Raw genomic sequence first — 13,149 nt, 5'->3', positions numbered from 1 at the left:
CAGGTCAAAGATGTTGAGGTAAGTTTCCAATGGCAAAGAAGCTTGTGTCTTGTAAGCCACTTGATAACCCTGAAAATCCAACCCTATTCTATTGTTCTATTCTGTGTAGTAAACCAACTCAAGGTCTAACCAGATTTAAACTGATGTTTTGCCTCTATCGGTATTGAGGCGTGAGTTAAAATCTTAATGAGAGCTGTTTCAGTGCTGTGATAGCACGGACACCTGACTAAAAGTTATCAAAATAGCCATTTGACATTAACAAAGCTATGCCATATACTTTTGCAATGATTTTGCCAACAAATGGTGGATATGGGCCGATAATTGTTTAGTATGGAAGCATCTTTTTTACTGACTACCTAACAGAACGGCCGCAGTTTGTCAGACTGGGGAGCAGTGCCTCTGACATTGTGAGCAGCACTGGGGCACCGCAGGGGACTGTGCTGGCTCCGTTCCTGTTCACCCTCTACACATCTGACTTCATCTACAATTCTGAGACCTGTTACGTCCAAAAATATTCTGACGACACTGCTATAGTGGCGTGTGTGAGGGAGGAGCAGGAGGGGGAGCACAGGTAACTGACGAGAGCCTTCGGCGACTGGAGTGACAGGAATGTCCTACTCCTTAACACCAGCAAGACCAAGGAGATGGTCATTGACTACCGTAGGTCTAAGCCACATCTGCAGCCTATTACCATCCAGGGCAAGGACATTGCGGTGGTGCAGACCTACAAGTTCCTGGGGGTGCATCTGGATGACAAGCTGAACTGGTCAGCTAATGCAGGTGCAATATACAAAAAGGGACAGAGCAGGTCGTTCTTCCTGAGGAAATTCAGGTCCTTTGATGTATGCAAGGAGATGCTGCTCATGTTCTGTCAATCTGTAGTGGCGATTGACAGAACATGAGCAGCATCTCCTTGCATACATCAAATTTATGCTGCAGTCTGCTGGGGAGGCAACATGTCTAAGAGGGACACTGGGCGGCTGGACAAGCTGGTCAGAGAGGCAGGCTCAGTGGTGGGGCAGAACCTGGATTCACTGGGGACTGTGGTTGAGAGACTGATGTGGGGCAAGCTCTTGGCAAACCACCCCCTTCACCATGTCCTGGCAGGACAGTCGAGCAGCCTCTGTAGCGGGCGGCTCAACACGCTACGTTCACGGACTGAGCAACATAGGAGGTCCTTTGTCCCAGCTGCCATTAAACTTTAACTATGCACTATACATCCTACATCCTACATTGTACATAGCTGTATTGTATTGTTTGTTTGTATTGTATCTTATTGTCTGTACATATTGTTTGTAATTATTGTAAATGTGAGAGAGCTGCAAGATACCACAATTTCATCACAGGGTTAATAAAGTATCTATCTATCTATCTACTGTGGTATTTTCCACACAACTGAAAATATGATATGGCTTGGCCCTTGGCCCTCTTTGTAATGCAGACTTCTTTTGAGCCAATTCTGTATCAAAGTAAAACAGATGAAATCAAAAAGGAATCCAATATTTAAAACAATGCTCATAATATTTATAAATGCTTCACGTCCCGTATGCTAACGTGATATGCAAAGCAGCATGCATAAGCTATTCATACATAATTTACAGAGGCTGGACAACATCATAGTAAAGTGGCTTTAGACTCCAGAGTGGTAGTCCCTGAAGCAAAATGGAAGGTAGAGGGTGCTTCTCAGTGAACAGAGCCAGATTTAAGACAACAGCTTTCATAGTCTCATACAATAACATATACTAACTTATTATGCAACACAACATTTCAAAGTAAGATAAACTAAAAGGCATCTCCACTTATGCTTCGTTTCTTCTTAAGCAGTGCCATATGATAGTTTAGTCATAGTTTGACAGAGAAAATGGTTAACCAACAAAAAAGATTTTTCTCAATTCACTGCGAAGATCATTTCCTCAACATCAGTCTTTATTTTTTTTTTCTTTGTAACCTATTTGATTGAATTCCAAGACATTGTAAAGTTTAACAGCGTTTTTTTTTTCAAGTAAAGAGTAGATAATGAAAACGCTTTCCGACTCAAAAGGCATTTTGTTTGAAATATTGCAATGAATGGTATTGCCTCTTGAGCCCATCTTGATCTTTACTGTGCACAACCTTTCGTCTTTGGTATAGAAACAGCTGATTACACAGATAACATACGTTTGCATTGCAGAGATAGGGACAGGCCAGGTAATAGGGAAAGGCCAGGTAATTTGGACAGAGCCAGTATTTTCTGTTGACAGGAAAATATGATTGAAAAGGGGGAATTTTGTTTTTCGAACAAAAAAAACAACCCAACATAGTATTCTATAGTAATGTACCATAGTGAATTAATGTTGATTCATGCATTCATAAACGGATTACGAAACATTTATGTAATGTTTTATGAATGTGCTTTGCACTCAACCTTCAAATAAAGTGTTACAAAGCCTTTTTAGAACAAGCTTTATAACAGCTGTTTTCAGGGATGTTACGGATGTTGTGAATTAGCCAGACAGCAATTTGCAATTTCAAACATTTGTGCGGCTCAGAGGTGAAAAACAGATTTGAAAAAGTTGGTAGGCAAAGTATTTAAGCAGCATGTGGAATGATTGCAATTCTTTTTATTTCCCCAGAGGTTCATTGTCATCAAGTGAAGTTCCCCTCTCTTTGTATGTGGTAATTCCAAATGTTGAGTTGTTAGTAATTCAGATGATATGCTCTGCCTGATTTGATACATTCGACTTTTGAAAAAGGATGCCAACCATGCTGCACTTATTAACAGAGAGAAGTTCAGGTACCAACTGTATAGGGGGTTTGTTCAGTTCAACCTGTTGAGAAAAGCACACAAGTGTTTAACGGTTTGATTTGGTTTCAACAGTGCTTTTTGTTTGTTGTTGACTGTCTTAACTTTTATTGGGGCAATGTTTTCCGTAACATGACCATTTTTTTAATTAAAATTATTTAGCAAATCATCATACAGAGTCTGACAGTTGACTTGAGGTCCTTGAAAGTGCCTGCTCAAAGACACACTTGTGTGATCATTTTTGTCACAGATCTGTTCTGAATGTGTGGGGACATAGACACATCAAAGAACTCACAGAAATGATCAGATAAGGCCAAATCCTTAGCGGTTGTGGAAATATTAAGACCCCTTTGTGATGACAGGGTCTAGGGTATGATCAGATGGATTATCTACATGCATGCTGAAATCCCCTGATATAATAAATCAATCAAAATCCGGACACCAGTTAAGAAAACCTTAGCTGATTGCTTTGTAGGCCTGTACATAGCTACTAACACAAATCAATTTTATGTGTGCAAATAAGATCAATAAACAAAAAATAACTTGTCTAGAAGAGATCAAATGGTCAGAAGAGCTTGCTTTACAGTAAGCATTGAGGGATGACAGATTCATGCTGAAATGCAACATGCTTTCATTTAGAAAAGTTAACAACTTTCTCTGGAAAATGCTTATTAGTTCTCTTTTTGATTAGAATAGGTAGAACTGAGTGAGATTTTTATAAATAGACGCCTCTGTGAGACTTAGCACTTCTTCATGGCAACTCTCAGAGTTGTCTCTGAGTCTCTTTGAGGAGTTTCTTAGTCTCTGTGATAGTCGTGCAGGCTGCTTAAGGTAGAGAGGCAGGTTTGACATGGGAGGTAGAGAGGGTAGGGAGTGAAGGTGGGGGTGAAGCAGGTGGTATTGGTGCTGGGCCCTTGGGAGAAGCAGGTTTGACATGGGAGAATGTCTGGAGTGAGGGTGGGGGTGGAGCAGATGGTTTGGCTACTTGGCCCTTGGGATTGGGTCTCGGGCTGGAAAAAGACAGCCTACCATCGACCGCAGTCTCTCCATGGACCCTTCAGGGAACTTCAGATGATAAGGTGGGGATGGTGAGGAAAAACCAAGAGAGTGGGGGTGGGATGTTGGTGTTTCTGCCTAGAGATGGCTTTCTATGAGGGGTCATACACTGATACCTCAGCATGGCCCTGCACGTCAGATAGCTTCTCCCTAGCCTTGGTAGAGGATAAAGATGCTGCTGACCTCCAATGTTATGTTTTCATCTCCAGACAGATGCAGTGTTTGTCTGTTTATTCCTTACCTCAACCATATTTCCAAGGCCCTATCTACACATCAACAACAGCTGATCTGTAAATGTGCAATGTAATCAAAAACAGTCAATCCTAAACATTTATCTTGCTCCATTGTGAAGTAACGCTACTACAAGGGAACCCAGCTGAAGGCAGACATGACTGCCTTTTTGACAGAGGAGATTGACTGTCATGGCATGAGTGATTTATACAGGGAGCCCCCCCACCCACCCACCAGCTTCATGGTAGATCGGGCAGGCTGTTTAAAACACTGAATTGGAGCTAAACTCAAGAGCATACTGCAAGGTTTGAGTGAAACACGAACCATGGTATGAGGGCATGACTGAAATGAAGAGGGAAGGCAATGCAATGGCCAGGTAAGGGAGCTTCCCATGGAAGCTCAATGCACAGGATTCTATTGCTTTCTAGAATGTCTGGGTGTCAAGCTAGCCAGATACTGTTTAGAGGACGAAATAATATATTTGACTTGGTAGTTTTCACAAGAACACATATTACAGCCAATGAATACTTTTAACAATGCAGAGTTTATATTCAGTGTCAACATAGATGATGTCCCACACTTGTTGCATGGGTTTAGAGTTTGTTTGTTTTTTAAACAACAAATGACTGGGCAATAGTTTATTTTGTCAATCCAAAATTACATTACATGTTATCTCTTGAGACAAATGCATGGGATGTGCATTGAAGAACCAAACAACCATGATGAGAGTACCAGACATCACAAAGCTTATTGGTATTATGACCATGAGGTGAGTACTAGCCATCACACAGCCTAATGGTATAATGACCGTGATGAGAGTACCAGCTATCACACAGCTTATTGGTAATATGACCATGAGGAGAGTACCAGCCATCACACAGTTTATCGGTATAATTTACATGATGTTGGATTAATCCTGAAATCCCATGACTCCTGAATGCTGGTGCTCACTTACATTAATAGCTGCACTAGAGGAGGTGACAATCATTGATGAATACGCTGTTACACATCATATCATACCTCATATGTTATTCATTTATACAACGCATGCAACTGAAATGTTTGATTTTGTTTCCCCCCAAGACCATAGATACATTTCTGCAATGTTTGTGTGTTCTTAACTAAAATATTATATTTTTTTTATAAATGCAAATCTAAAAAAGGAAATGAGAAAAAATAAAAGCAACAACACCTTAGAATGTAAAGATCCATTTCTCAAAGCATGAGTCACGTCACATGCATGCAGAAGGTCTATCTTGGATGCCTCCTCTTTGAAACAAAAAAAGTGCGAAGGGCTCGTGTTTTTTCTCCTCGCGTAACATAAGTGAATCCCATGCAACTAGTGCTCGAGAGCTGAATGTTGCTCTGCACAAGAGCCTCTGGAGGCGGATAAGCTGACAATAGGGCCTATTTGGAAAAAAAAAAAAAAAAAAAACTGTTGGCCTACCACCTTGTATAAACAAGCAAGGTGGCAGCTGCCGTTACCCTCCTCCAAAGCAAAACAAATTGCTGTAATGCAAGTTCCCTTTGAACACAAAGTACAGTTCAGGTGTATGTCACACAAAAAAGAGAGAATAAAAATCCATCCTTGGTAATAATCTGTTTACTGCCCCTGTAGTACTGTCAAGGTATTACATTGGCATGTAAATTTATACCAACATGTAGTGCATTCATAATTATAATTATCATAACATAATTGGACAGAAAAAAACTCCTCATTTATTTATTTATTTTATTTATATATTATTTCAGCTTGCACTTGTGCACTTGCCTGCTTGGCAACACCAAACCAACATTCCTGTATTAAGTGTCAGAGAGGGAACAAAAAACTACGAAGCCAATTAGGCAACGCTAGTAATGAATTTCCCAAATCACAAGAGGAACTAATCAACCTCTAATTTAGTCTGAATAATTACATTCAGTTGGAGACGCAGATGAGGACATTGCCATCTACAAATACATTTTTCCCCTGCAGATAATGCCACAATCTCGCCCTTACACACATACAGTGTCTGTTTAGGTAGCTCAGACTCGCCCATGCTGGTGAGTGTGCACATCACTCTGGTTGAGCTGAGTAATTATAGATTGGGTTGATCAGATTATTCATTCCCCCCCAGTAGCCTCTTACTTCCATCACCACAGTAGGAGAGGGAGTGCAACTACAACTCTCCTCTCTGTGTGGGGGAACGGGGAGACCTCATCCAGAGAGCCGATAGTGATGTTGCTGCTGTTGCTATTTGCTACTGTCCCTCAATATACATCACTCATGTATCACACATATGAACTGATCCTGCTTACATATATTCACACACACACACACACACACACACACACACACACACACACACACACACACACACACACACACACAGAGAGAGAGAGAGAGAGAAAGAGAGGGAGAGATTCACACTCACATATGATCATATAGACAAGTAATGCTACTTCACAGGTTTTCAAAGACATTGAACCATATTAATAACATGCAATGACTCCTGGAACCGGCAGCATCACAGTTCCTGTTCACTGATTGCCCGCTCGGCGTGTAGATCATTGATTCCCACCAAAGCCCTTCGATATCTGCCTTTCCGATTTGGATGGCTGAATTGAGCAGGGCCAACAGAGTCTATCCAACAAATTCAACCAAAAAAATGCACTGGCAAACGTCTGACAAATTGAACCACTTAATGTTCTGATTAAGTTCCCTTGGCCTAGCAACTGTAGCACCTGCAGCAGTCATATCCATGCCCAATCTAATAGCATCTATTAGGTTGTCTTCATAAATGTACATATTCACTCTGTTTCTTTGAATGAACATGAGAGTAAAATGTCGAAATTTTAAGGATGGTTCCTGGGGTTCTATCACAATTAAAGGTTAAAAACGGTTTCTCTCCACGGCTGTGCAGGATTACTCTCAGTACTTTTGGTGCAGGGAGACTTAGCACTTGCATTTCTGATTGAAGCTTACTGTCAGTCATGGAGGGGTAATTCTCAGAGAGTAAGCAATTCACTGCTGATGGATATATTACATACAGAGAGAGAGAGAGAGAGAGAGAGAGAGAGGGAGAGGGGTGAAACTTGTGTTGGTTTTAGGGCTAGAGTTAGAGTTCATTAACCTCAAGTTGTGAGGGGACACTTTACACAGAGGTTTGATGTAGAGTTCAGCCATTTTTTTTTTGTCATGGCCAAAAGGGAGGGGTAGACACCTCCACTTCCCAAGTCTGCAGACCTGGGCGTTAATCCCTGATAGAACCTGTCAGACAGGTCACAGGGATGTCAGACAGGTACGCCAGTTATTTTTTTTACTTCTCTCTGGCTGTGACTAGAAATTACTGGAAAGGTGACAGGGGCCGGCGATGGGGTGGTGGTGATGCCTTGGCGCAAAGCAAGACAAGCCAGCTCCCTCCTGAAAATGTCAGAACCAGGCAATTTTAACTCGTACATACACAAAACAAGGAAAATAGCAGCTATCAATTTGTTTATTTAATTTAATTTTTTTAATTTTTTGAAATGAAGACCTGAACCTCATTTAAAACTAGTTCCAGCGATGCTAGACAACTAGAATACAGATTTGTTCTGACTTTGTGTTGCTGTGAATATATTGCACATTCTTTTCCATCTATGTCTCCTAGCGCTCTGTTTTTGTGGGTGCCCGAAGTCTGTCACAAGAAGCTAAGTGTGAGGTGCTAGGGCCATGCATGACTTTTGTGACAGGAGGAGTTTTTGTTTGGTTTACTTACATTGCTTAAAGGTGCATCATATAGTTTCCATGTTATCCAAAGTAAAACTAAAGATGCCTTTGGAACCGGTGTGACATACAACAGTAGTGTTATTCTGAAGATAAGATAATAAAGGTGTGTTGCACAATACCCCTATGCATTGGATGCTTGGATGTATGTGTCAGAGACATCCTTTTTCCTTTGGTTTTTCTCACTCTGAAAAAACTGCAAAGGATGCATGGGAGCAGTGGAAAACCTTTCCATTATTCATATCTCAATGATCGCACAACATGCACAACAAAGGATAATAAAACAATCCTGAGTTTAATTGTAAGTAAATCAAGATGCATAAACACAAAATATGTGTTAGACAACTTCACATCACGACCACCACTTGATTTTAAACCAGCATTTTCTCATTACATTATCAGAATCAATAGCTCCAAAATAGGGAATCAGTAGTACAATCTGAGAATTTGTTTTAGCCTATATCAGAAATTCATCCCAGAATTACCTTGGCAATATTGATGCAGTTTTTCAGGAGGATAACTGTAGCGAAAGGAAAAGAGTAGTCACCCTACCCAGAATTGAACCCAGGTTTAAAAGGTACTAAACCTGCAGTCTGACTGCAACTGCCGAGGCTTGATAGCTTGGCAGTCAGAGCACATACTCATATGTACTGACAGCACATCGTCTCAATTACATTTTAGAGTCTTTTAAGCAAGTGTTAGAGGTTTAAGTGAATTGAAAATGAATTGAAGGAGTTTCCAGAGATACCCCAATTAGATTCTTGGAAACACAGGCCTTTTGAATAGTAAGATGTTGTGGTAATACCATGACATACTGTCTTCCTGAAGAATCTTTGTACATATACAGTAGAAATCCTCCTGGAATTTCCATTATTCAGTAAAGAGGTTGGGCTCCTTTTCATCTGATGTGATGGGTGGTGACTAACATGACTGTCAAAACCTGACCAAATGGGCCAGGGGTGCAACTGCCCAGTGTCAGGGGGGTATGCAGCAAACATTTTGCCCCCCCCCCCCCACCCACACACACACACGTTTTTTTTCTTTTCTTAAACAAATAAATAAATAAGTGTGCCAGACATCATCATGTATGGGCTTTAAATAATAAAGGTTTATTTTAAAGTATATCAGTCACTGCATGCCTACCATAATGGTAATGGTATGGTGCATACAGTATATACTGTACACACACACACACACACAAATATATATATATTAGTAAATAACAAACAGTTGCAAACATTAACATTATAATGATAACCATTGCAACATAATGCCTTAAAACGCAAGAGTAAGCCTGCAAATAAAGATCTTTAAAGGTGATGTGTAACAATGCTGCTACCAAAATATTCTAGCGTGCTCTTTAGTTGCTACTTAATAATAACACGCCGTGCCTTTGCACTTGCCCATTCATCTAGTATTGCATCATGCCAACAGATAGCCTGTATGTTTGACAGCACAGCTAACATGAACAGCTAATGGTAACCATGGTAACCAGAGTTACGTTTCCAGCTTCTTGTTAGTTACTGTGAATGCTACCAGAGCCCGTCTGCCACCTTATATTTACCAGTTGTTATTTTTGCCTTAATAAAATTTAGATGTGTCATACATGGGATTGGTACAGTAGGGGTTTAACCAAAATCTAAATGTAGCTATCATCAGCCTAACTGATAAGGCTTAAGCCAGCCATAAACCCCCATTTGGCTGCTACATTACTATGTTAGCAAACGCTAGCTAGCCTGCTAGCTAGTCTGTTAACTTTATTTGCAAGCCTCCAAGCACAAACGTAAAGTCACCTTAAAACCTACCTGTTGCCTTTCACCATCCACCTATTTAATTGCTGTCGCATCCCCTGAAATGTCTTCTCCTTTTCCCTCTTTCTTTTTCTGTTCCCAAAGCTCCCAACAGCTTTTTTGCTTTATCCATCTTCCATCCAACCAACTCACTACTCGCAGCTTAGTTCGAACTTCTTGTGTGTTTAGCGGTCACGGCCTCACGCTCCGACTTCCATGTCAAAATTCTATTATGGAATCTTAAGAGATAAGGCGCCTACTCTAGCCTGTTTAGTCCTCTAAAATGTTATAAAAATTAAGGAAATGCAGAAATGATTTAGAAACGCACAACAGCAGCTACATATAGAAAATACCCCAAACATGTTTTTTTTTTTTTTTACCATCGCTTTGGCGCTCCCATGGTGCGGCGCCTCTATGCGCCGCATACAGCGCATACCCACTTTTTGCGCCACTGAAATGGGCCTTTTAAGGAAATGCCATTGCCTAAAATGTTCTTTGGCTGGGAAAATATGTCTCTGACCCCCGGACAATCAGCACCGGTTCCCCTCAAGGCTGCGTTCTTTCCCCTCTACTATTCTCCATGTACACAAACAGCTGCACCTCCAGTCACCAGTCCGTCAAGCTCCTCAAGTTCGCGGACGACACCACCCTCATTGGGCTCATCTCTGGTGGGGATGAGTCTGCCTACAGGTGGGAGATTGACCATCTGGTGACCTGGTGTGGACAGAACAATCTGGAGCTCAATGTGCTGAAAACAGTGGAGATGATAGTAGATTTCAGGAAGAACCCAGCCTCACCCTCCCCCATCACCCTGAGTGACGCCCCAGTTGACAGTGTTGAGTCCATCCGCTTCCTGGGCACCATCATCTCCCAGGACCTCAAGTGGGAGCTAAACATCATCTCCCTCACCAAAAAGGCACATCAGAGGATGTACTTCCTGCGGCAGCTGAAGAAATTCAACCTGCCAAAGGCAATGATGTTGAACTTTTACACCTCCATCATTGAGTCCATCCTCACGTCCTCCATCACCATATGGTACGCGGCTGCCACTGCTAAGGACAAAAGCAGACTGCAGGGTGTCATTCGTTTAGCGGAGAAGGTGATTGGCTGCAATCTGCCATCTCTCCAGGACCTGTATGGATCCAGGACCCTGAGGCGTGCCGAGAAGATTATGGCCGACCCCTCCCACCCTGGTCACAAACTCTTTGTGACCCTCCCCTCCGGCAGAAGGCTGCGGTCCATCAGGACCAAAACCTCGCGCCACCAGAGCAGCTTCTTCCCGTCTGCGGCTGGCCTCATCAACAAGGCCCGGCCCCAGCCCCCCAACACGGACTCTAATCCTGAACTCTAAATTGCACACTTATATTTCGTTTTTTCCCATGTTTAATAACGTATATATATACATATATAATGCATATAATAACTTAATATGTGTATTGTTTATTGTTTACTGTGTATGTTAATTGTTTGCACCAACAAACCACAAAAAATTCCTGGTAGGTGAAAACCTACTTGGCAGTAAAAAACTTTTCTGATTTCTGATTCTGATTCTTTCTGATTCTAAAGTGATATTTGAGGTTTTAGTTTTTTACATACTACATGTTAAAACCATAATGCTTCAATCATTTTGACTCATCTTTACTAACACAAAAGACCTCTGATGCATACATATTGACAAAAGTTGTTGTCTTTCTCTAGATATGTTTTCCTCAAAAACAAACAGCGATTTGTTCCCCCCACACTCAATGTTGATTGTTGAATGTGGAGAGGACCCTGAGGGAAATCATTTTCATAAATGCAATCCCAAATTGACAATTATGCGATTGAAGAGGACACACACTCATTAAGGAGTGTGTGAAATGTTTACTAATTAGGCCAAAAGGCTTCTTAATCGTCACATACACACATATGTTACCATTGTGATGTATTCACTGTCATTAACATACAGCTATTATATTTCATACACTATGTTTTAACTGTTAAGAATTCAGTGACATGCTATTTTTCCCCTTTCTTTTCAATTCAACTCTAATTGGTCATCAGTGACAAACACAAACGAGTTATGTCCTTAACTCAAAGACTGCAGTATTTATTGTCTTAATTAAAGTGTTCACTTGTTTTTAAAACTCCTCTATGCCTCAAGGCCTCTTTAGTCTAAGTGTCTCATTTGAACTCCCATTAATACTCAACAGAGTTCTGAAAACTGTCAAAAGAGGCCAAAAGCTTACAAGTAAGGAGTTTTGGTTGAAAACTAGCAATCTAACCCCTAAAAAGGCGACACCAACAACAACACAATTGGCACTGGTCAAAGGTTTGCTACCATGCTAACTTAATGTTTTATGGCAAAAGTTGCCAATGTTGTGCTGTGAAAGCATTTTTTTTCCAATTTAGCGGGGTGTTCCGAACCAGACCAATGACTCGCATAGTGTTTGGCCTCTGCGATGAATTGCTTTATAATAAACAGGCATGTGTGTGTGTGTGTGTGTGTGTGAAAGAGAGATAGAAAGAAAGAGGCTAGAGAGGGAGAATAGCAAGGACGTGTAACATAAGAAAACATAAAGGAAATAGGCATAGATGATAATTAAATGTGCAGTGTCGGCCACAGAGCATTTATCAGGACCTGCTGTCTGGGTCACTTCTTCACTATCACTCACTAGGGAAGACCCTCCTCCTTTTCTCTCCCTCTCTGTACTCCATAAGTTGGAATTGTTTAATAATAGGCTATGTTGTTTATGAAAAAGGTAGTCAAATTGTCAAAGAACCATCCCCTAATTTCCTAAAAGGTAGGTATATCTCCTTTTTGGCGATAGGCCCACTTGTACTTAAACCCTTCTCTTACTCACTTTCCCTCTCTCTCTTGGATGGTGGCTCCACTCCTGTTACCTTTCCAAATGTGAGTTGAGTTTGTTTCAATCAGAGTCTCATTTTTCTCCATGTGAATAAAGACACCAATCCATCAGGCCAAACACGACATGGTGGTGCGTTTGTAAATGTGTTTAGCTGTTCGGTTATTCATTGGTTCGTTCGGTTATCCATTGGTTCGTCTGGTTACTTGTTTTGTGGCACAGCTTCGGATTGCGTCAAGGAACACACCCCATACTGTAATGTTTAAATCCACCTCATCACTGTTATACCATTGCACTGATGTATTGTTTTGCACTGTTGTATTGTTTTGTGTTGTGATGTATATTTTGTGTAATATGTGTAAGCACACTGAGAGCCACTGTACCAAGACAAATTCCTTGTTTGTGCAAACTTACTTGTCCAATAAAACCTGATTCTGATTCTGATGTAACAGCTGGGTTCATACACAGACCTTATTCGTCATCAGCTCTATTCTCTAAGTCTCATTTCATTAAATATCCTAAACCTGTAGAAAAAATACAGAGGACATGACCTTAGTGTTCTCAGTGGTAGATAAGGGGAATGTGCTTGAGAACAAACTGGGCTTCGGGGTTCCTGAGGGTACAACGTACAAAGGCGTGACTGATTTATATTCTCATTTCATACATCTGTCATAAAAAGAGATTTTCGCAGATGCATTC

Source organism: Sprattus sprattus, assembly GCF_963457725.1.
Source record: "Sprattus sprattus genome assembly, chromosome: 3".
NCBI lineage: Eukaryota > Metazoa > Chordata > Actinopteri > Clupeiformes > Clupeidae > Sprattus > Sprattus sprattus.
Note: the sequence above shows the minus strand (reverse complement) of the source record.